The following is a 22,636-nucleotide window of genomic DNA, read 5'->3' on the forward strand; positions in this document are numbered from 1 at the left end:
TCTATCGCCAGGACCTTGATGATGAGGTGACATGTGTGGTATGATGGACAAGGTGATATTTAGATCCTCGAACTGCTCACTATCTTACTTTTGAATTTGTTCAGAACCAGTTGTGGAAAAGGTGGTTAAATGCACCCTGCAAATTCCCAATAATTTTGATCTAATTTCCCAAACACCAGGCACTTCTCCAGTTTCAACTTAGGTCATTTTTTCCTCCAGTTTTAGCTAAATTGGAAAATTACCACTCAAAATTATTATTTATTTATTTTTTGGGGGGCTTCCTTCATGGCTCAGATGGTAAAGAATACTCCTGCAATGCAGGAGAGCCGGGTTCGATCCCTGGGTCCAAAAGATCCTTGGAGAAGGGAAAGGCTACCCATTCCAGTATTCTTGCCTGGATCATTCCATGGACAGAGGAGCCTGGCAAGCTACAGTCCACGGGGTCACAAAGAGCCAGACAGAACTGAGCAACTAAGCATACACACGTGGCCACGCTGGGCCTTCATCCTGTGTGCAGGCTTTCTCCAGTTGCAGCGAGTGAGGGCTACTCTCCAGATGTGGTGCATGGGCTTCTCTCGTTGCAGAGCACAGGCACTAGGGTGCTCTGGCTTCAGCGCTAGTGGCGCACAGGCTCAGTAGTTGAAGCTCCCAGCTCTAGGGCACAGGCTCAATAGTTGTGGCCCACGGGCTTAGTTGCTCCTTGGCATGTGGTATCTTCCTGGATCAGGGATTGAGTCTGTGTCTCCTGCACTGGCAGCTGTATTCTTTACCTCTGAGCCACCAGAGAAACCTCCAAAATGATTCTTAGTCTTTCTTTGATAGTCACTTTCTCCATGCTTAAATGGTTCTTCCAATCCCTAGTTAGCAAAAAGCTGGACTTCCAGCAGTAGTGAAAGAATAATATTGGCTCCTGGCTGTTGCCCCATTGTTTGGCATCCAAGTAAATATAGGGTTTCAAATTAGAGTTTCATGAAAAGTCTAGAAAGGTCCAATCTAATAACACAGTTCTGTTCTTTCACATTGCTGAATTGTCTTCCTAATGGCCATTAGAACCTGAGAACCAAACCCCTTATTTAGATAAAGAGCAGGGCTGACATGCATCAGGGTGTTGGCAGCAGCCAGGCCTTTGCTGTGCATGTGTGTGTATTAGCAACTGAAGCGTGCCTCGTGGGCCACTACACCTGTGAAAGTTTTGAGACTCACCCGGCAAGATGAGATAATGGGTTTCTACATTTAGCATCTTGGCTCTCCAGGCACCAGAACTTTTAGCTCTGACTTAAGAGCTTATCACTATAGAGACTGAAAAAAAAAAAAAAAAGACACTTTCTGATCATAAGGAGAAAAGACTTCTCAAAAGTCTCTTACAAATCAGAGCAATGAGTGAAAAGTGAGGGAGGCTGGGATTTTATATTCCACAAAGCCAGGAGAAGGAATTTTCTGAGTGTCCTTTGCCAGGAGTAAGTCCTTGAAAGCCAGCTCAAGATTTGAGCAAAGCTGGCTTGGCTTATCCTTAATTTAGGATAGAAAAGCAAAATAAGAATCAGTAAAAATTTAAACCCTGGGGACCCAAGGGAAATTTCTAAAAGATTCCTTACATTCTGTGATTGCATTCCTAGTTCCATTTCTGTCTTTTCTAATCCATTTGGTTTATGGCTGCCAGATTAATCTTCCTAATAATTTTATGTATAACACTTCCCTGCACGGAAACCCACAAGAGTAGTTTTTTTTGTTTTTTTTTTTTTGGTCTCCACAAGGAGACCGGAGTCAATAGCCTGGCTTTCCAATGCCATCTTGTGCTGGTGTCTGCCCACCTGCGAGACTCCTCCTCCACAGCTACAATCATAGGAATCATGCTGTTTGTCCTGAGCATCTCATGCACAACCTTTTGATTTTGCTTGTGGATGTTGTCATCAAAGCCTAGAGTATATGAGAATTACTTAAGAAGTCCATCAAAAGTACCAGCACCACCTTCATTCTGTTCTTCCATGTGGGATGTCTCTTTTCACCTCAATCTGCTTATCTAAATAAGCCCTTGTTTTCTTGAAAGGCTGGCTTTTGATTCACCATCAGCTCAATTTATTAACAGATAAGTGGATATGAAAGGAGAAAGGTGTTCTAGGTAGGGGGAAAACAAAGTGAAAAACTGGGAATGATTAGAAACCACCAATAAAAATTTAGGTCTGCAGATTGGGTCTAAGTGACTTAGCACTGCCTGGTATAGCCGCATGGGGGAGTTAGCCTGTCCTTTATTGGAAAAATGTTAGTTTTGAGGTTGGAGAGGATTGATTCTCCATCCTCTCTTAATTCCTGGGGTTGGGTTGGGCTAGCTTGGGTAAGTCACTTATTCTTCTGACATTGAGTCATTCACTTGGAGAAAGTGGGCTCTGTCTTTATCTAGGGATTAGATGTTATGATGCACACAATGTGTGTATAATGTAGTGGGTACCTGATACTGGTTCTCTCCCCTTCTGTGATGAAGACAAGATGAGGGGTGATGGGGACAAGATGAGGAGCCAGTTGTGGCATGGTGATAGATCCACCGATGCCTTGCCATACCCCCCATTTCCAACCACCAACCCCTACATCCCTGTGCTTGAGAACTTTCTCTCTGAAGCATGGTTTTCTTTCCTGTGGGTGGATTGAAAGTGCCCAAGAAATGGTGGCTTAAATGATAAAGAAGGTGCTTGCAATGCAGGAGATCCGGGTTCGATCCCTGGGTCAGGAAGATCCCCTGGAGAAGGGAATGGCAACCCACTTCAGTATTCTTGCCTGGAGAATTCCTTGGACAGAGGAGTCTGGCAGGCTACAGTCTATGGGGTCACAAAGAGTCAGACACAACTGAGCGACGAACACTTCCTTACTTAGGAATTTCTAGGGGCAGCCTTCAACCAGTGGCTAATGGGGACAGCTGTATAAACACTCTAGCTTCCTCATCCCTTGGGTGTATTTGACATTGGCTGTCAGAGTGACCCCATGGGATTGAACTTCAGACATTCGGATCACGTGCCTCCCATTTGGCTGCTTTCTCTCTCTCGTCTCTCCCACTCCCCTGCCAGTATTTTCTTCACCTCACAGATAAACTACTTGTGTTTGAATCTCTATCTCAGGGACTGATTCTTCTAGAAGAATCCAAACTAAGACAGAATCCAAATCTACATTTCTGTCTACAGCTCCTCCAGTGGGGCTGGCTTAGCTGTTTCCAATTGTTTTATGGATCTGGGTGGCAGGATAAGTATATCATTTCCGTCCTTATAAGCCAGGCTGTCATCGTGTAACGTAAGCTATGTGACAGTGGCAGTAACACGTTACATCTTGGTCAGTCTAGTGTGTAAACTAATACAACAGCCGGGCGCGTTCCACATCTCCGGTACTAAATGATGGCTGAATTATTGATAACCGGTCCACATTTCCTCAAATCAAATATTAATATAGCAATATCTTGCATGTGGTAGCTGGATCCCTTCTGCATGATTTCATCACTCAGAAATCTGACCACATCTTTCACCTCACACAAGATGAATTGGGTGCATTCTGGAAAGACAACTTGGGGAGATGGAATGCTTAAACATTGGCTGTTGTGTTCTATCAGACTTGACACATGGCAGGCTTTCCCTGGGACAAATGTCAAACACCAAAGAAGGATTTCAGTAGTCTGAGGCTTTCATTAGGGTCTACGGTAGAATTTGTTCTTGCTGACTTGTTTCACGGTAGCTTTGAAATGGGAAACACAAAATACAGCCACGTCAGAATTGGAATGAACTTTTCATCTGCACAGTTCATATTTGGTATTTGGTTTCAAGTATTGTGGCTTATTTAATCCCACCCTCCTCTGGATGCTTGTAGCGCTTTCTTTCTTTCTTTGTGGCCTCACCACTTGGCATGTGGTGGGGTCTTAGTTCCTCGACCAGGAAGCAACCCGAACCTGTGCCCCTTGCATTGAGAGTGCAGATTCCTAACCGCTGAGCCACCATGGAAGTCCCTGCAGAGCTTCCAGTCGCACTGCTCTCTGGTCACCTAGATATTCCTCGTATAGATACCTTTATTGGTGTGCGTCTTGCCTCTTCTATTGGATCATGTTCTCCTTGGAGTCATGGTAGTCAGTGCCATTGACTTTGAGATGTTCTTTCCCAAGGACCTTATATCTCATCCCTCCTGGCCTCCTAGAATTTAATAAAGAGCACAGAACATGGAAGGTGCTCCATAGGTGTTTTTTAAGTGACAGACTTTGGCACTGAGCTCAGGTGAAAGATGTACCCTCTCAGCAATATTTGGAGCCTCAGGGATGCTTAGTTCATACTTTCATCATCTCTCTTCTCAACCAGAAATAATCTTGTTAACTAAAGACTTAAAAAGGAAGAAAAAAAATGCTAAGAGAGCTGAGAAAATCCTTTTGGAAGTATTTAAAGGATGTGTTAGCATTTGCTGATTTTATTAATATTACTGGTGCCCAGTGCCATACCTTTGCATTCAGCAAACATCTATTGAACATTTGCTGTGATATGGGCACTGTGCTGTGTCCTTGGGCTTTTTAGATTATTAAAAACCTCTACCACTCATCGCTATGTGCTTCTGGGCAATACAAGTTCATTAAGCATGAACAAGGGTTTTAAACAGTCACAAAACTTTCCTAGTGTGTTTCTAAAACAGAAATCAGCTGGAGTTACCATTCTTAAATACATGTTATATTTTATGTAAGGAGATAATTGAAAAGATCTGACAATGACCAACTTTTAGATGCCAGGCACTGTTGTAGGTACATTAACTATGCAAAGAAAGTATTGGCATATATCAACATGATCAGCCTGTATTATTAAACATTTATATATTACTAATACGTGTTTTATTTTATTTCATTAGCCATCAAAGTTTTCTTCTCCTTGGAGATGAGGGAATGAGTTTGCCTAGTTAACTTTCCACTTTAAGAACACAAATCTTACTTATAATTTTGGAATATACTTTAAGCTATCTTTGTATTTATTGTATATAATCTAAGAGTGTTTGTCTCACTCACATTCTTTGTATTCACTTTCTCCACTAACAAAGATAGAAATATTACATATTGCTGCTGCTAAGTCACTTCAGTCATGTCCGACTCTGTGCGACCCCATAGAAGGCAGCCCACCAGGCTCCCCTGTCCCTGGGATTCTCCAGGCAAGAACACTAGAGTGGGTTGCCATTTCCTTCTCCAATGCATGAAAGTGAAAAGTGAAAGTAAAGTCGCTTAGTCGTGTCCGACTCTTCATGACCCCATGGACTGCAGCCTACCAGGCTCCTCCGTCCATGGGATTTTCCAGGCAAGAGTACTGGAGTGGGTTGCCATTACATATTGAAACTTTATAAATAGGTGTTTACTGAATAGAAGAAACAAAATCCTCATACATATTTATATTCCAAACTTCCTAAAAAAATTAAACATTTCTTATTGTATTCATCATTTTTTTATTTTACATCTGTAAATATTTATATTTAATGTTTAATTTCCTCTCTGGAGTACTATTTTGAACTAACAGGCTTTCATAGGTACAACTCACTTCAATTAACCATCAGATTATAATAATTATTTTTGATAGTGAAATTTTCACAGCTTGGTGGTGCTAGATATTGTAGTTAGAATCTTTTGCCTTTTAAGTAGTGTTTCAAAATGACTCTTAGCCCCACCCATAATTTCTTCTGTAATATGTAATAAATCTGTAATATGGAGTGAATAAAATTATATTCAGCATTTTCCTCTGTGAATCATTGAATATAATTTTAAGAGTTGATTACACTCCTATCATCATGGCTGTGACTCATTGTAATTACCCTCCATCCAGTCTCATTTCTTAAAATTGTGCTGGTTATTTTCCATTGATGCTTATCTCCCCATGTGGCTAATTCATTTTTTCCCCTTCCCACTCATCTCTGTATATTTCTGGGGACTGATTTGTTTCAACTATATGAAAGGCGCCATTGACATACACCACTAGGAGCCTGGAGAGTTTGGAGCGTTTGAGGAGACAGTTTGGGGTATTGGCATCCTCACCTCTCCCTTGTCTCAGTGTTTCAGTTTGGAGAATGACTGCATCCTTCTACACTGGAGTTTTTGCAGGTATTTTCTTCTCCATGTTTTCCAGTCTCACCAGTAACACTATTTCCTCCCATTGTCCCTTCAGCCAAAGGGGTGGTGGTAACTCAGTGCTAGTCTCTGAGTGCCTCCACGTCATTAGTGGTTCTCTTAATTTGATCAAAGTTCATACAGTCTCTTTACTCAAATCGTTTTGAGTGGAATTTTGTTTCCTGTAGGGACCCTAACTGACACAACTTTTCTTTTTTTTTTTGGCCATAAGTTTTATTCTATTTTTAAAAAAAAATTATTTATTTATTTTAACTGGAGGCTAATTACTTTACAGTATTGTGGTGATTTTTGCCATACATTGACATGAATCAGCCATGGGTGTACGTGTGCATTCCTGCCGTCAAGGCTTGAGTTCTCAGCTTAAGAGCAGATAGGGCTCCTATGCTGTCTGATGAGGCTCTGATAAATGAGGATGCAGGTGCCTCCCTCTGCTCCTGGAAACACTGGATGAACTTCAATACATTGAATAACCAGTTTCTGAGCATCCACCTAATCACTCTGATTCTGAAATGAAAGATTAAAAACACAGCAGGATTCTTTCAATTTCAGACTCTCCTGGTTACTCTATTACTTTACAGCTCAATAGTAGTTTTTAATCTTAACTCTTCAGATAGGAAAGCAGAGTGCCATTAAGATCTCACAGGTTGAAGATAAGGGATAACTAGTTTCTAAAATGAGATGGTCAGGACAATCCACTAAAATGTTTAATTGGACTTATTTGCAAAACAACATCATCAAATAATCTTAACTTCTCTCTGCCATCTCCAGTTTTACTGCTTTGCTTTGTCACGTCCAAGTTCATATCTCACCAATAAAGGTGGTGGTGGCGTCTCCCTTCTTTCTTTCTTTTTTTTGGCTTCTCCCTTCTTTATCCTGTTTTGGTTACTCTCCTTGGGATGTGGCAATCGGGAACTATTTGGTCCCTCTGTTGCAGGAAATTTGTGTTCCCTTCCACTTCAGAGTTCTAATTACTGTTTTCTTAGTCTTCATTTTGGGTAAATCAGATCCATCCTTAAATGCATGAAACAAGAGAGGATCAAAACAGCAATTTTGATCATTTATTTCTGAGAATGTTTACCAGAGTGACCAGGCATTATCCTTTTCATTTCTCCTGTGGATTGACCATCGGCTCTTTTCCAAGGATGTGCCTGGGAAGAGCTAGCTTAGTCTTCTGAGAGGGCACGTGAGTTAATTTAACTTTTGTAGAATGTTTATGGTAGTACTGATTTGAATGACTGATATATTGGGATTATTTGTGATGGGAGCATCACCTAGCTTATCTTGATTGATCTATTTATTGTTATAAGAGAAAACTCCTGTTACAGACTCCCTACTTGTTCTTTCTCATGTTTGTGTTTAAAGACTTCTTTAATGGAAACATACAGGCTATCTTTCTGGTGTCCACTTTCGTGGACTTTTGTATTACTTCTGTAATACAAAACAAAGGCCAAAACTCTGAAGCTAACATTTGGGGTTTTCTCAAATTTTTCCCCATTATTTTTTCCTGTGTGCCTCTTCTTGCTTATGTTTAAATACTTTAACCTCCAGTCAAGTTGGGGCTTCTCACTGTTTGAAAGGCACGTTCTGCCTTTCCTTTCTTCTGTGTGCAATGGAGTGGTTTAGAACTGGCTTTTCAGAGTCAGACAAATTGGGTTCAAGTTCTAACTTCAGCTCACAGCTCTCTTCAGCTCTGTAAAAACAATGAGAAAATCATTCAGTCTTTCAGAGGTGGTTTTTTCTGTGAACGGGAGCTATGATATCTTCCTTGCAGTATCAAAGTGAGGATTCATGAGAAAATGTTGGAAAAGTGTTTATTTAGCACAACACTTGATTCATGGTATGCTCTCAATACCTGGAAGTTTAGCTATGATTTCATGCATTTCTTTTAGATGGAATCTCCTATTAGTGACCCTAACTCATTCCTTCAAGGATAGTTTAAATGCTTTGTCTGACCATCTGTGTGTTTTTATGTCCCGCCATCGATTCCTTCTTCATCTGTGGCAACCATATACCATCTCTTATCTTTGGCAATCCCAAAGTAATTATAGGTACCTCTTCTAGGTCTAATCTGACATACTTTACAGATTATGATCTGAGTGATACCTTAATGTTTTGCATATACATCTTTTATCATGCGTTAGATTTCAAGCTTCTTGAGGGTAGAATTCATGTCTATTTCTCAATTTTGTACATCCTACAACATCCCACACTGGGCCTGAAAACCACTCCAAGACAGAACTCAATAAAACACTTTTGAATGAGTATTGAGTGGAAATTTATCACACTTGCCTTGGTCACATCATAGCCATTTTTCTTTTCTCTGGGTCCTTTGTTTCTGCTGAATATTTCATTTATTGTAAGAAGTTTAAGGAGAAAGAGACAAACTTTGGAGCACCACTGAGCTAGGTAATTACAAACATTGTGTAATTGAATTTTCATTTTAGTCCTTGGGGGCAGGTATTTGCTAGGCCACACATCCAGGCCCACACACGTGGTAATTGGCAGAGATGGGTGTGCTGATTTCTAGAAGCCATGCTGTTTTCACTATATGATATTTGTTTTTGTATCAGGCTTTGTGACAATTTTTACAACTTTTTCTCTAGCCCTAGGCCAGCTCTTTTCTGTTCTGACTCTATTAAATGGGATGGAGACATTTAAAAATATGGAGTCCTTAAACACACTGGGCTTTCTTCTTTCAGACTCTGACAGAGCTTTAAGGATTGAGACAGAGACACTCAGAATGAATGCTCATGGCAAATCAATTCTAAATGAGGATGTAGTAGTCCTGAAATGACCTTGAGAATCAGCTGGAAAATAGGGTTTTTTTAATTTACATAGACTCCTCTCCAGGACCTTGCAAAGATTCTTACAGAGTTTGCACAGTCTAAGGAAGATAATTTCTTCCAGAGTCCATGGCCGAGGAGAGAAGAAAGGGCTCTTCTGAAGGTATCACCTCCCAGATCAGTATTTCTCTTGACAGCTAAGAGCTTCACTTGAGTTTGAACAGATGGGTTGAGGAAAGACTGTGGGAGGTTGTAAGAGATGGAACATTGGGTAGGGGCAATGCCAGCTTATTATCCTTGGCCAGGAAGTGCAATTCATTGATTTTAGGACCTGGCCACATTTCAGGCTTGTTTCAGCCAAAATTAGCTCTACCTAGGATTCTAATTGGAGAAGAATGCATTATTTTCTTTGGATCAGATTCAACTTGATCCTCTTAGACAGGGCCCTGTGATTCTCAGGTCGGGATTTGGTTCCAAATCATCCCCCAAGCCTTAAAACCAGCCCTGCTACTCCTAGTTGGCTTCTCTTCCTTGCTTTCTCTGTGAGTGGGCTCTTGTCAATCCAGGTTTGATCTCAGTTCTGGTACAAACTGGCAAACTTTCCTTACCATTGGAATTTCTGAGCCATACATGAGATAATTTCCAGGCAGAATTTATCTCCTATTCTTTTTTTTTTTAAAAAGATTTGTTTTATTTTTTAGCTGTGCTGGGTCTTCATTGCCATATGCAGGCTTGCATACGTGTGCATATATATGCAGCCTTGCGTATTGTGGTGAGTGGGGGCTACTCCTCATTGCTTACTTAGGTGGCTTTTCCTGTTACAGAACGTGGGCTCTAGGTGCACAGGCTTCAGTAGTTGCGGCTCGCAGGCTCTAGAGCGCTGGCTCATTAGTTGTGGCACACAGGCTTAGTTGTTCCGTGGCCTGTGGGATCTTCCCAGACCAAGGATCACACCTGTGTTCCTTGCATTGCAGGGTGGATTCTTAGCAACTAGACCACCAGGGAAACCCCTATCTCCTATTCTTATTTCTCATAATCTTATGAGTACTTTTATGGAGCATTTTTCTTTTTTAAAATCAACTTTTTATTTTAAAAAATTTATTTATTTTGGCCATACCACGTGGCATGTCAGATCTTAGTTTCCTGACCAGGAATTGAGCCCATGCTCCCTACATTGGAAGTGTTGAGTCTTAACCACTGGACTGCCAGAGAAGTCCCCGCATTTTTCTCTTTAATTCAGCCTCTTGGGTTATATTCTTATATAGTTATCTCCCTCACCAGATTCCCTGATTCATATTCATATTGCATAAGGTCATACTACTATCTGTACTATCTATATCTATAGATAGATATAGAGTATGGGAAAGACTGAGGGCAAGAGGAGAAGAGGGTGACAGAGGATGAGATGGTTGGATGGCATCACTGACTCAATGGACATGAGTTTGAGCAAACTCTGGGAGACAGTGAAGGACAGGAAAGCCTGGTGTTCTGCAGTCCATGGGGTTGCAGAGTTGTATATGACTTAGTGACCGAACAATGATATAGATAGATAGATATACACATGAGCATACATATGTGTGTATATGTGTGTGTATGTATATTGATCTGTAACATACGTGTAACACATACATATATTGATCTGTAACATAACACATGTACACATATACATGTATATTGTCTGTGATGTACATACACCAATAAATATTTGTTGACTTACATTAAATTTGTGGAAACAGCTCGTAATACCAAATTATTATTTTTTGTAATAAATTCTTATTCAGCACTTACTATGCCAGGAACTCTTCCAAGAACCTTTTGTGTATTAACAGTTTGAATCCTCACAGCAGCCCTCTAAGGTTAACACTATTATTTTCATCGCTATCTTCAAGATGAAGAATTAGAGGCACAGAGAGGTTAAATAAATTGTCCATGGTCACACGAATGTAACCCAGGAAGTCCGTCTCCAGCATCCATGCTCTTCACTTCTACTCTAGGTTGCTCCTGTGTATTACATTCATGGAAGGGAAGAGAAGTTAATCACGTGTGTGCAAAACATTTCTGCAGAAATTTGTAGTACTACTGGTTACAGGAACTTACATCTACACAAAAATACACATTTGTTCATTCATTCAATCATTCATTCATCAACCAGTGCATATTTGCTGAGTATTATTCTAAGTATGATATATTTGTTGAGTGTATGTTAAGTACATGGGACAGAAGTGTTGTGTGTGTGTGTTGTGCATGTGTGTTAGAGGAAGCAGATATATTTCCTCTGTTCTGGAGTCAAGAACTTATTGTTTATTTGCTGCTGCTGCTAAGTCGCTTCAGTCGTGTCTGACTCTGTGTGACCCCATAGACGGCAGCCCACCAGGCTGCCCCATCCCTGGGATTCTCCAGGCAAGAACACTGGAGTGGGTTGCCATTTCCTTCTCCAATGCGTTAAAGTGAAAAATGAAAGTGAAGTCACTCAGTCGTGTCTGACTCTTAGCGACCCCATGGGCTTCAGCCCACCAGGCTCCTCCGTCCATGGGATTTTCCAGGCAAGAGTACTGGAGTGGGGTGCCATTGCCTTCTCCATATTGTTTATTTAGGGAATCCCAAATTTTGCTTTTGGCTTATCCCTTGATTCTTTTATCCTCAGATATTTTTTTAAAAAGGAAAAGTAGAAGCAAGAAGGGAAGAGGAAACCATGAATAATTGAACTCATAAAATCCACTTACATAGTTGAATGTTGCACTGCAGGTAACAATCACTTTGACATGCTAACTTCCCCTTCTAGTTTGATATACTCAATTCCAAATTGTTTTCCTTGTGTGATTATAACCTATCCCTAACCATTGCTGATTGGGTCAGAGAAAGACACAGAACCCCAAGTGAGTCACTGTACAAGTGAATGAAGAGACACAGAGGTGTTGTATACTAAAGATGCTTACCTGAAAGTGACACAGAGTTGAGCCTCAGGTATTGGGCTGGGTCCCCATCAGACAAGGCAGCCAAGAAAGGAAGGAGTTGGTGCCAGAGAGAAGCAGTTCAGGGACACTACCCAGTCTCAGAGACAGAAAAAGTAGCTGAAATTTCCACCTTCCCAGCTCCACCTCTGTGAGATCTACCTCTGTTTGTTTAAGTCTTGGGTTTTCTTGAGATTCCTTGTTACATCTTCCCAAGAAAAATCTCAGGTGCTTTCAAAATAGTTTCTTTTCCTCCCAGACACAACATGACCTTTGGCTTAGACAGGAAGTGACTTGTTTCCTTCAGTGAAAAAACTTTGAGAAACAAGATTCTTGAACCCGAGAATTAGGAGGTTGGTTCCATGCTGTTGTTGGCTCAGGTGTTCATCTTTATGAAAACATAGATCACCATTATCTTTGCTTTCTTTTTGCTCCTGAGCACTGTGTAGAGATATTTGTCACTGTCTCTGAAGAGTGAGAAAGATGGAAATAACGTTGGGAAGTCCTGTCCTTGTGGTTTCAGCTATGGGGCAGGACCTGCCAATTTTTCTCATTGGTTATGATTTGGATGCATCCCGATTCTGCTCAGGGCTAAGGTATTGACTGTCCTCCAGAATTGATATAAACAAGTGGGAAAATCAATATAGACAATTAAAATAGTTTTAATAGAAGGTTAAACAGAAGCCCTAGAAATATCAGATGGAGTCACCCCTTCTTGCTGGGTGTGTTTTGGGAATTTCTCTACCCTTTTAACGTACTTGCCATTGCACAGAAAAATGAAAAGGTTTTAGGGGCTGCCTGTTTGCTAGGCTGCCCTCAGTTATCTCATCTCTAAAGTGGGGGAATGGGTAACAGATTAGATGATCTGTAAGGGTCCTTTCAGCATTATGCTTGACTATGAGTGGCGTCAGAGTCATCATAGCAAAGTTAGCAGTTTAAGTTCCCACAAAGGTGTGATGTAACAGATTTTTCTGAATGCATGGGCTCTGCCCAAGGGGGCCAGTAAATGATAATGCATACATGGTTGTTATGGAGAAATTCAGTTTGGGTGAAAAAATTCATTCTGTCATTTCTTGGATGGATTTTCCAACAAAATAAAATTTCCATTGTGGGTACAGCCAGATATGGGGACTTGCTCAGTCAGTCAGTTCAGTCGCTCAGTCATGTCCAACTCTTTGTGACCCCATGGACTGCAGAATGCCAGGCTTCCCTGTCCATCACCAACTTCTGGAGCCTACTCAACTCATATCCATCGTGTTGGTGATGCCATCCAACCATCTCATCCTCTGTCATCCCTTTCTCCTCCTGCCTTCAATCTTCCCAGCATCAAGGTCTTTTCCAATGAGTCAGTTCTTCGCATCAGGTGGCCAAAGTATTGGTTTCAGCTTTAGCCTCAGTCCTTCCAATGAATATTCACGGCTGATTTCCTTTAGGATTGACTGGGTGGATCTCCTTGCAGTCCAAGGGACTCTCAAGAGTCTTTTCCAACACCACAGTTCAAAAGCATCAATTCTTTGGTCAGCTCTCTTTACAGTCCAACTCTCACATCTATACATGACTACTGGAAAAACAATAACTTTGACTAGATGGACCTTTGTTGTAAAGTAACGTCTATGCTTTTCAATATGCTGTCTAGGTTGGTCATAGCTTTTCTTCCAAGGAGCAAGCATCTCTTAATTCCATGGCTGCAGTCACCACCTGGAGTCATTTTGGAGCCCCTCAAAATAAAGTCTTTCACTGTTCCCACTGTTTTCCCAACTATTTGCCATGAAGTGATGGGACCGGATACCATGATCTTAGTTTTCTGAATGTTGAGTTTTAAGCCAACTTTTTCACTCTCCTCTTTCACTTTTATCAAGAGGCTCTTTAGTTCTTTGCTTTCTGCCATAAGGGTGGTGTCATCTGCGTATCTGAGGTTATTGATACTAGAAGAGATTAAAATTAAAACCTGTGATGGGAAGTGGGGGGAGGCACTAAATAAAAAGGGCTTTCCCGATGGCTCAGCAGTTAAAGAATCTGCTGGCAATGCAGGAGACACAGGTTCAATCCCTGGGTACGGAAGATACTGTGGAGGAGGAAATGGCAGCCCACTCCAGTATTCCTGCCTGGAGAATTCCATGGACAGAGGAGCCTGGTGGGCCATAGTCCATGGGGTCACAAAGAGTCGGACATGACTGAGCACATGGCATATAACGTGAATCTAAAGCTTTTTGTGTAAAAGGTGCTTGGTACAGCAAAGCTCTTTTCCCCTCCCATTTCCATCCATCTTTAGTTTTCTAAGACTCTTTGCACATGTTGGATGGTTTAAACTGTCTCCCTAAGAAAGCAGCAAAACTCATTCCTAGTTGAATTAAACTCATTCCTTTCCAGTGCCAAGAAACACAATGAAGCAGGATAAAGGGGATTTGGGGTAGAATAATTCAAGCACTTTCAGAAGCAGGATTCCTTATTAGGAAATGCTTGCTTACTGATACAGAAAACAGAATCCACAGGTAGTTTGAGGACACATGAAACACCATGTTGGGGAAAAGGAAGAGAAAGCCAGTCTAAGCTAAGATGAAATAATGACATTTTCCATTTAATTCAGGGTGATCTTATAGTAGAATCAATCTCATTGTGTTGTGTGTTTAGGAGTGCAGTAAAAGTTTCAACAGTAAAATGTTCTAGGGCAAAATAATTAAAAAACACTTCATGAGAACTATGCCTTAGCACTATCACTTAGAAAATACATAAAGATAATTTCTGCTTTTCAGGAAATAATCTGTGTATTTTGGAGGAAGGGTTGGTGATGGTCCCAATTTTGGAAACCACAGGAGAAAATATAAGGGGGAAACCGAATAGTGTAGAGATAAAATTTACATGGCTCTTACCTGTTTCCTCTCCTTGGCAGCAATTAGCTTGATATCCAGCAGTCATTCATCTTTTGCAACAAAGTTAAATAGGCAACTGGCTTCTCACGGCATTGAGGACTCACCTTGTCAAGACCTCATAGTCGTGGACTTGATTTTGACTTTTACAAATAGCTGAGGTCGGACTAGTGGTGATGGATGGATGAGAGCTCACCAAAACATATATCGAGCAAAAGACTCATGCTTTTCTATGCATAGAGTTTTACCTTCTTCAAAGTCCCACCCTCTGAATCCTATTTAATGCTTAAAATAACCTCGCAAGGCAGAAATTAATTTCACCATTTTTAGATGAAGAAACAGAGGCCCAGAATGTAAGTGATTTTCTCTAAGTGATCTGGCTAAGTAGGAACTTAAAATTTCCACAGCCAAATTCAGTTTTCTTCTCCCACAACACCTGCCTCTATTGATTAGAACTTCTCCAAGGGCTTTAAGGCTTACACTTACTGGGAAAATCATTATATTGAGAAAACTGAGTTTGTCCTGCACCCAGCTGCTCTTCTCATTTTCTGCTACGGGGCCAGTAAACATTCTTGAAGGATCTGTTTCAGTAGTTTTCTAACTTGAGGAGGCAAAAGAATCACTGAACATCTTTTAAAAATGCAAATTACTGGGTTTCATCTTCAGAACTTCTGAGACAGTAGATCTGGAGAAAGGCCAGGGAATCTGCATTTTAATAAGCACTGAAGATGCTTCTTTTCCAGTGATGGGCCACATACGTAGTTCTACTTATTTTTCTCCTTAATGCTGCAGTAATAAGTGAAGATCTAGATAATTTGCTTTTCACTTGTCTTCGTCCCTGGATTCATAATACTTTATCGTCTCTCAATACCCCCAAAAGGTTCTTCCTGAAATGAAGGCTCTGCCACTGAATTTTGCAGCTTTTTGAAAACAACTGGATGTGATCAAAAGTCTTCATAGTCTCATTTGCCCTGGACAATCCCGTCATGCAGGATTCAGGTTTCACATATTGTGATGACACAGATCTAAGAAATCTTTTAACAATTTTTTAACAACTGCTTCTAGTCTGAGCAGTCTTGAGCCTGGGGTATAAGTATTCAAAATTTAGAATTATGCAGTATGGTTTTCAACAACTGCTCTACCACTTTAGCTGTGGGAACCTAGTAATTAATTTAATTTCTCTGAGCCTTGGTTTCCTCATCTGTGTCATGAGGATAATGACATCTGTCTCATAGGATTATTATGGAAATTTGAACAGATAAAGTATATTGAGTTTATATACTGCAAACACTGTAGACTTGCCCACTGATTTCCTGGGTATTGGCTCCAAACCAGAGTATTATCTGTCATTGACTTTTTTCAGAAGGGTAACATGGCAGGTACTGGTTGGGTGGCCTCAGCAAAACTGGGTTGCAGAGACTGATTTTGTCCAATGACCTGATCAATATGCCCTCAATGCAGCCCCCCAACCCCTCCCCTGCCCCAGTCAGATTTCTATATTCACAAGCCCAGTGAGTGGATGGTTTCAGGACAGATAGGAGAAGAACCCCTGAGGAGATTAGCATGGTACCTGCCCTAAGCCTGCTGTGTGGACTATGTCTGGTCCTTGGGCAGAGAGCAGGCAGTGTGTTCCAGGTAGAGATAGGCACACTCCAGAGTTTTAGAGGGGACGTCCTCATTTGTGCAGTGAGGTTAGTGTGAATGGATTAACACAGTGAAGACTGAGCTGGTTACCTCAGGAACTGTAGCTTTGGGAACAAGAAAAGACCTTAGGAAGTAAAGCAGGATTTAGTTATTTTTACCGGCAGCCATAGAAGCAGAGCTGCTGCCCTTGAAAGACCCGTGGGCAGAGGAAAAGAGTGAAGGCGGAGAAATGTCCACACATACGAGTCACCTTTAAGGATCCTGAGAAATACCTGGGGGGACATGGGGAGAGATGCCTAGTCCTCAGTTACCGGGGTTGTGTGGATGAGTTTCTCCAGGCTCAGGTCTAGCTTGGATTTTCTCCCTAATCTAAATTCTCTCCCAAGTAGATCTCTTCCTATACACTAGTGAGATTCCAAAATACATAGCTCTGGCTGAGGTATGTCATCCAAGCTCCAAACAGGTGGGTATATACCCTGCTGCTCAACAGCTCCTCTTGGTATCTCTCTGGGGATCTCAAACTCTTGTCTCCAAAAGCATCATCCATCAACAATGCAACTTGATGCTACCCTTGTATTTCTTAGGTCAGTTTATGGTCCTGCCACCACTCAGCTGTACCAGTCAGCTCCCTCCTTCTGTCACCGTTTTTATCCCATCCATAATCAAGCACTGTCAGTTTTACTCCTAAATACTCATGATTCAGTCTATATTTCTCCATCCCATCCATTACTATAGTTAAAGCGACTACTGTGTCTTTCAACGGAATGGCTCATTAGCATATTCCTTGGGTTCCTCATATCTCCTCTTGCTTTCCTCATTCTACCTCTATCTTGAAGAGTTGCCAGAAAAAAAGGTACATCTTAGGTGTCATTGTGTAGCTTAAACCTCTTCAATGCTCCAGCACTGTTTTGAAGGTGAAGACTATGCTTGTTAACATAGCTGATGTAGCCATGCAGGTGGGGACCATGTCAACTCCGCTGACATGTTCCCTGCTCTGTCTGCTCCAGCCGGCAGGGTCTTTCTTTAGTTGTGCGGCGGTGCCCAGCTCATTCCCATCTCAGGGGTGTTACATCTGTGTTTCTTTTGCTGCCAGAGACTCTTCTTTTTCTTCTTCATCTAGCTAACACCATGGTTTACATGCCAATCAGAGAATTCTGGCGAGGTATTAGAAACAAACCGAAAACGCTTCTCTAGGCTAAAGTCCCTTAGTATCCTATGCTTCCCTATCATACCACGTTCATCTAAATCTTCCTCTAAAGTGTGACCTCTTTTTAGTGTGTAGGGAAACTGTATCTATCCCATTCACCTTCACATCACCAGTGCCTAGCACAGAGGACATAACACCTAACAGATAGTCAATATTCATTCAGTGATTGGATACAAATGAAACCCTGAGACCACTTCTTTCTGTTTGTCACAGAACTCTCATTTTCAGTAGTGTTCTACTCAGTGACCTGTCAAACCTCCATGTTAATGGGCCAGAGACACACGTGCCAGGCATCTAGCATTGTTAACTAAAGAGCTACATTTCTTCCTTTCCTCTAAGAGCAATTACTGGCTGCTAAATATTCAAACGTGCATTGAAAAGGCAGCTCATTACATTATGTTAAGAAATAAATTACTATTTCTAATTGCATCTAGTAGTTAATTACTTCTAATTATTAGTCTGAGTAATAAATTACTGCTTCTGATTATGTTGTGGGCACAGTTGGAGCATTCAAAAATGCAATTTTCACAGTTGTTTACATCAGAATATGTTTATGGAATTGTGGAGCCATAATTACCCCCAAATCATGGTAGCAAAAAATAATAAACATTTGATAAATTCATTTGAAACATGTCACTTCCTTGTCAGCTTATTTAAGAGATCAAGTATTAAAATGAAACAACCATGCTTGACTTTTTCAGTCTCTCCAGGGGATAACACTATGTTAAAATTAGGATTTTTGCTTTGTTTTGGTTGAATAAGAACTAAATTAGAATTTCTTTTGTTATTTAAGACAACAAGAAAAATAACCAGAACTCTAATAGTGTTAAAAATTAGGATTCACAGCCAGCATACAAGTCATAAGAAGAAATAAATTATGTCTACATAAAGGGAAATTGTAACAAAGAATAAAAGCTCCATAACTATTTTATTGAGTTATAGCGTAGCCAACATACACAATCTGAAGTGTAGAACTTTAGGACTTCCAAACCCCTGGCTTGAATCTTTCACTTCACTTACCAGTTTCTCAGGTCAACGACAAAAGCAGATACTCTATGGCAAGCTGTGAGCTAATTTTTAAAAAACTGCCTCCTACTGTTTGCTACAACCACATAACATCACTCTATTTCCCCTATGGGATTCTGTCACCATCCCCTGTGTGCTGGACAGACTCTTAAGATGCCCAAGATCTTTATCTCCCGGGGATGCCCTTGTGTGATTCCTTCCCCTTGAATGTGGGTAGAACCTGTGACTTGCTTCTAACCAATCACATATGGCTTAGATGATGCAATTATGTGATCAATTATTTAAGATTGTAGGGCCCATCTTGCTGGAGTCTCTGTCTCCCTTACTGGCTTTGAAGAAGCAACCACCATGTTGAAGAACCCTAATATGGCAAAGAGCTAGGAACAGCCTCGAGGAACTGAAGGTGATCCCCACAAACAATCAGCGAGAAACTGAAGTTCTCAGTCCTACAAACTTAAGGTTTGAATTGTGCCAACAGTCTACACAAGCTAGGAAACAGATCTCTCCCAGTTGAGCCTCAGATAAGATGGCAGCTCTGGCTGATATCCTAATTGCATCCTTGAGAGACCTAAAATCATCTCCCAGCAACATTTCATAAGCAAAAATATAAAAAGTTTTTGATCTGGTTAGGCACCAAACCAGAATAAACATGTTGGAGCTTTCTAATGACCATGAGCACCAAAGTCTACCATTTATTTCCCTCTCTAGTTTGTAGCTAGCTATGACAGCAGAAGTTCATCTGGAGGGAGAAGGGTTATAAGTAGAGGAATGACATAGTCTGACTTGAGTTTTAAAATAACACTTTGCTGTTTGGGTTGAGAATAGACTGTGGGGAGGCAAAGTGGAAAACAGGGAGGCAGAAGGTTATTATGTTTGTCCAAGAAAGTGACGGTCTAATGTGGTATAGAAGAGGGAGTGAGAGTTGGAATTTAGACTCGGTTTAATGGTAGAGCTAGTGAGATTTGCTGCTGAATTAGATGGGGATGTGGGTGGGGAAAGGATAAGAAACAGGAAGGAAGAGAGAAAGAGAGAGAGAGAGAGAGAGAGAGGTATTTTAGATTTTGGTTGGAGCTGGTGGAAGGACAGAGGTCCTGTTTGCTGAAATGGGGAAAACTCCTGGAAAGGTGAATTTAAGAGGAAGATAAGGAGTTCAAATTTGTCCATGTGAAGTTGAGATGCCTGTTAATGCTCATGTTCAACAGTAAGTGGAAAAGGCGAGTCTGGCTCTCAGGGGCAGATTTGGTTGGAGGTGCATTTTTGGAAGTTGTCATGTATAGTTAGATGATGTTTAAAGTCACAAGACTTGATAAGATCTCCGAGGGACTGGAGGTGAGAGAGAGGTGATGCTGGCTCTGGGTCGGGGAGAAGCAGTGGTAAGAAGAGGTTGAATTACAACCAGAGTTAATGGTGGGGAGAAAAAAGTGTTAGAGTTGACTCAGGTTTTTCAATGAACGAAGTGGAAGAAAGGAGTTGACAGGTATTGAGATGGGGCTGATGAGAGGAGGAGCAGGTGTGGGAGACAATCAGAAATTTGATTTTCCTTTCATTAGGGCGGGGGTGGAAGCTGTGTGTAGTTCCTTCCCCCTTGTGATTCCTCCTTCCTCAGAAGATGCAGAGGGTAGTTGTGAGGGAGCAAAGCTGAATGGTAGGGTGCTACAAAAGTACTTCATGACACAGGGTTCACCCTCTTTTCAGTTTTGAGGGAAGTTCAAGGTCACCTTTTTGTCTGCAAGGGCCTCCCAGGGCAATGCAGAGGCCATCATTTCCCTCCTATCTTTCACCCACCAGCAAGCCTATAATCTTCAATTTGAGATGCAAGCAAGTGAAGTTCAAAGAAAGACAGGAGAGCCCTTTCCTGCAACAGGGAACATATGGCTTGCAAAAGGCAAACGTATTTACTATCTGGTCCTTCCTTTTTAGAAGTTTGCCAATCTCTTACCTAAGCATAACTAGTACATCTGAATTCAAGCTGTTTACTCTAAAAATTTTCCAAGAGATATGTGTGTGTATATAAATATACATATTTATTTTTGCTTATATATATATATATACACACACACACAGAATGGTTATTTGATTTCATAGTCAAACTACAAACTCAAGGGCAACAGAAGAGACAAGACACAGGAGTTAGAATTCACTGAGTTCTAAGTATTTTTGAGTGGAGGTAAGTTACAGCGTTACTTTCTGGTAATGAGATTTATTTGTGCTGGTGCTGTTTTTGAGAATCTGGACTCTATCTTAATATGTACACCTGTATTCCTACAAAAGTCCTTCTCCTCTACAGAGTTTGTTGACAGTTTCAAACATACTCCTTTGAAATATCTGTGTTAGAGACATGGTATGTTTGTGCTAGATTGCTAGGTATTGAAAATATGAAACCTTAAAAGAATAGAGCTGAAGATGTCATAATTACAAAATAATATGTTGGTCTCAGTATGCGTGTGTGTGTGTGTGTGTGTGTGTGTGTGTGTGTGTGTGGCAGGGTACAGAGAAAAACTGGGGAACAGTTGGGTTAAGGCAAAACCCAGCTGGCTTAACTATTTTGGGAATTGGAGACATCTAATACATCCAAACTTTGGGAAACACTATATGACAATTTGTTGGAACGTGAAAAAGAGAGAAAATTCACAGTGGAATATTATGTTCAAAATTGAATTACTGTCATCGTCATGGATGACCTCAGCATTGGTGACCCTTTGAACAAATCTGACCTATGGGTCGTCTTGAATCCCCTACATTTGTTCTTAAGGACAGATACACCTTGGTCCTTGTCATTACTTGGAACTGCTTGACATGTGCATGATGAATAATAATCAGTCCAAGCTGTGCAAATATGGGAGTTGCTTCCTGGGGGCCAGTGAGCACCCTGTCTTGGGGAGTGTTGAAGCAGGGGGTGGGCAGTTCCTCCTCAAAGATGCTAGAAATGTCACTTGACCTATAGTTGATGCAAATAAATATTCATTGAATGATAAGACCAAAGGAGTTAGATTAGAGAACTTCCAAATTTTATTCAAGCCAATTCTCTGATCCTAAGCTCAGTGAACACTTTTATAGCACATTCGTTTCTTTTCTAGGCATACAGATGGCATTTCTCAGCCTCTCCTGAACCCAAAGAGATCTGTCTTGTTCTCTCTTTTCCCCTGAATACCAGAAGGCCAATGCTGAAGATCTTGGCGTTACAGGTGAAAGGAACCTGGGTCCCTGAGTTACTTTTAGGAGGAAGTAAGTCCGGCAGTGTTGCCCACTCACTTTGGACTGTGATGTGAACAGAAAATAAACTTTTTATTTTGTTAATGCCACTCATTGGTGGTTGATTGTGGTAACAATAGTGTTAGTTTTCTATGTTGATGCATTTGTATTACGTAACTGATTAGATACAAACAATCAAATTCAGGAAAAGGAACACCTTACATTGAAAAATTAATTTCTACAGAGCAGTGGAAATGAATGAACTAAAGCCACATATATAGAAACAGAAACATAATGTTGGGCAAAACATTTACATAATGTAAATTACACATGAATACATACCCTATGATGCCATTTATATAAAGCACAAATATACACAAGACTAAGCAACGTATTGTTTAGTAATACAAACATGTGGCCAAGTTGAAAAGCAAAGCAAAATGCAGGACGGTATTAAGCTAGGAGAGAGTAGGCAGAGGAATTTTAGGAGGAAGGGTAACAGAGGAATTTAAAACCCTGAGCAGTATTCAATTTCTTAAATTTGGTTGGCAGTATTTATTTTATCTCTATAATATATACATCATACGTATTATTTTGTACATATGAAAATATTACGATGGTGTCACACCATGTTAGATGGTGCCACATCTAACTTATCAATTCAATCACGTATGTAGGGACTTCCCTAGTGGTCTAGTGGTAAAGAATCCTCCTGTCAATGCAGGGACAGGGGTTGGATCTCTGGCCCGGGAAGATCCCATATGTTGTGAAGCACCTAAGCCCATGTGCCGCAAACACCACAATTTAGAAGCGCACACACTGCAACTGGAGAGTAGAGGTAGCCTGCCGCC

The 22,636-nt window shown here is 40.9% G+C and overlaps 1 long non-coding RNA gene across 1 annotated transcript; it reads left to right on the forward strand.

Moving 5' to 3' along the window:
• The first annotated feature begins 18,905 nt into the window (after positions 1-18,905).
• Positions 18,906-21,895, forward strand: LOC147359612 (uncharacterized). Its single transcript, XR_015141348.1, has 2 exons — positions 18,906-19,052; positions 21,671-21,895. It is a non-coding gene; the product is annotated as an uncharacterized LOC147359612 (long non-coding RNA).
• The last annotated feature ends 741 nt before the right edge of the window (positions 21,896-22,636 follow it).

Source organism: Bos grunniens, chromosome 14, assembly GCF_055505025.1.
Source record: "Bos grunniens cultivar Pamir isolate PY7600 chromosome 14, Bosgru_T2T1.0, whole genome shotgun sequence".
Classification (NCBI taxonomy): Eukaryota; Metazoa; Chordata; class Mammalia; order Artiodactyla; family Bovidae; genus Bos; species Bos grunniens.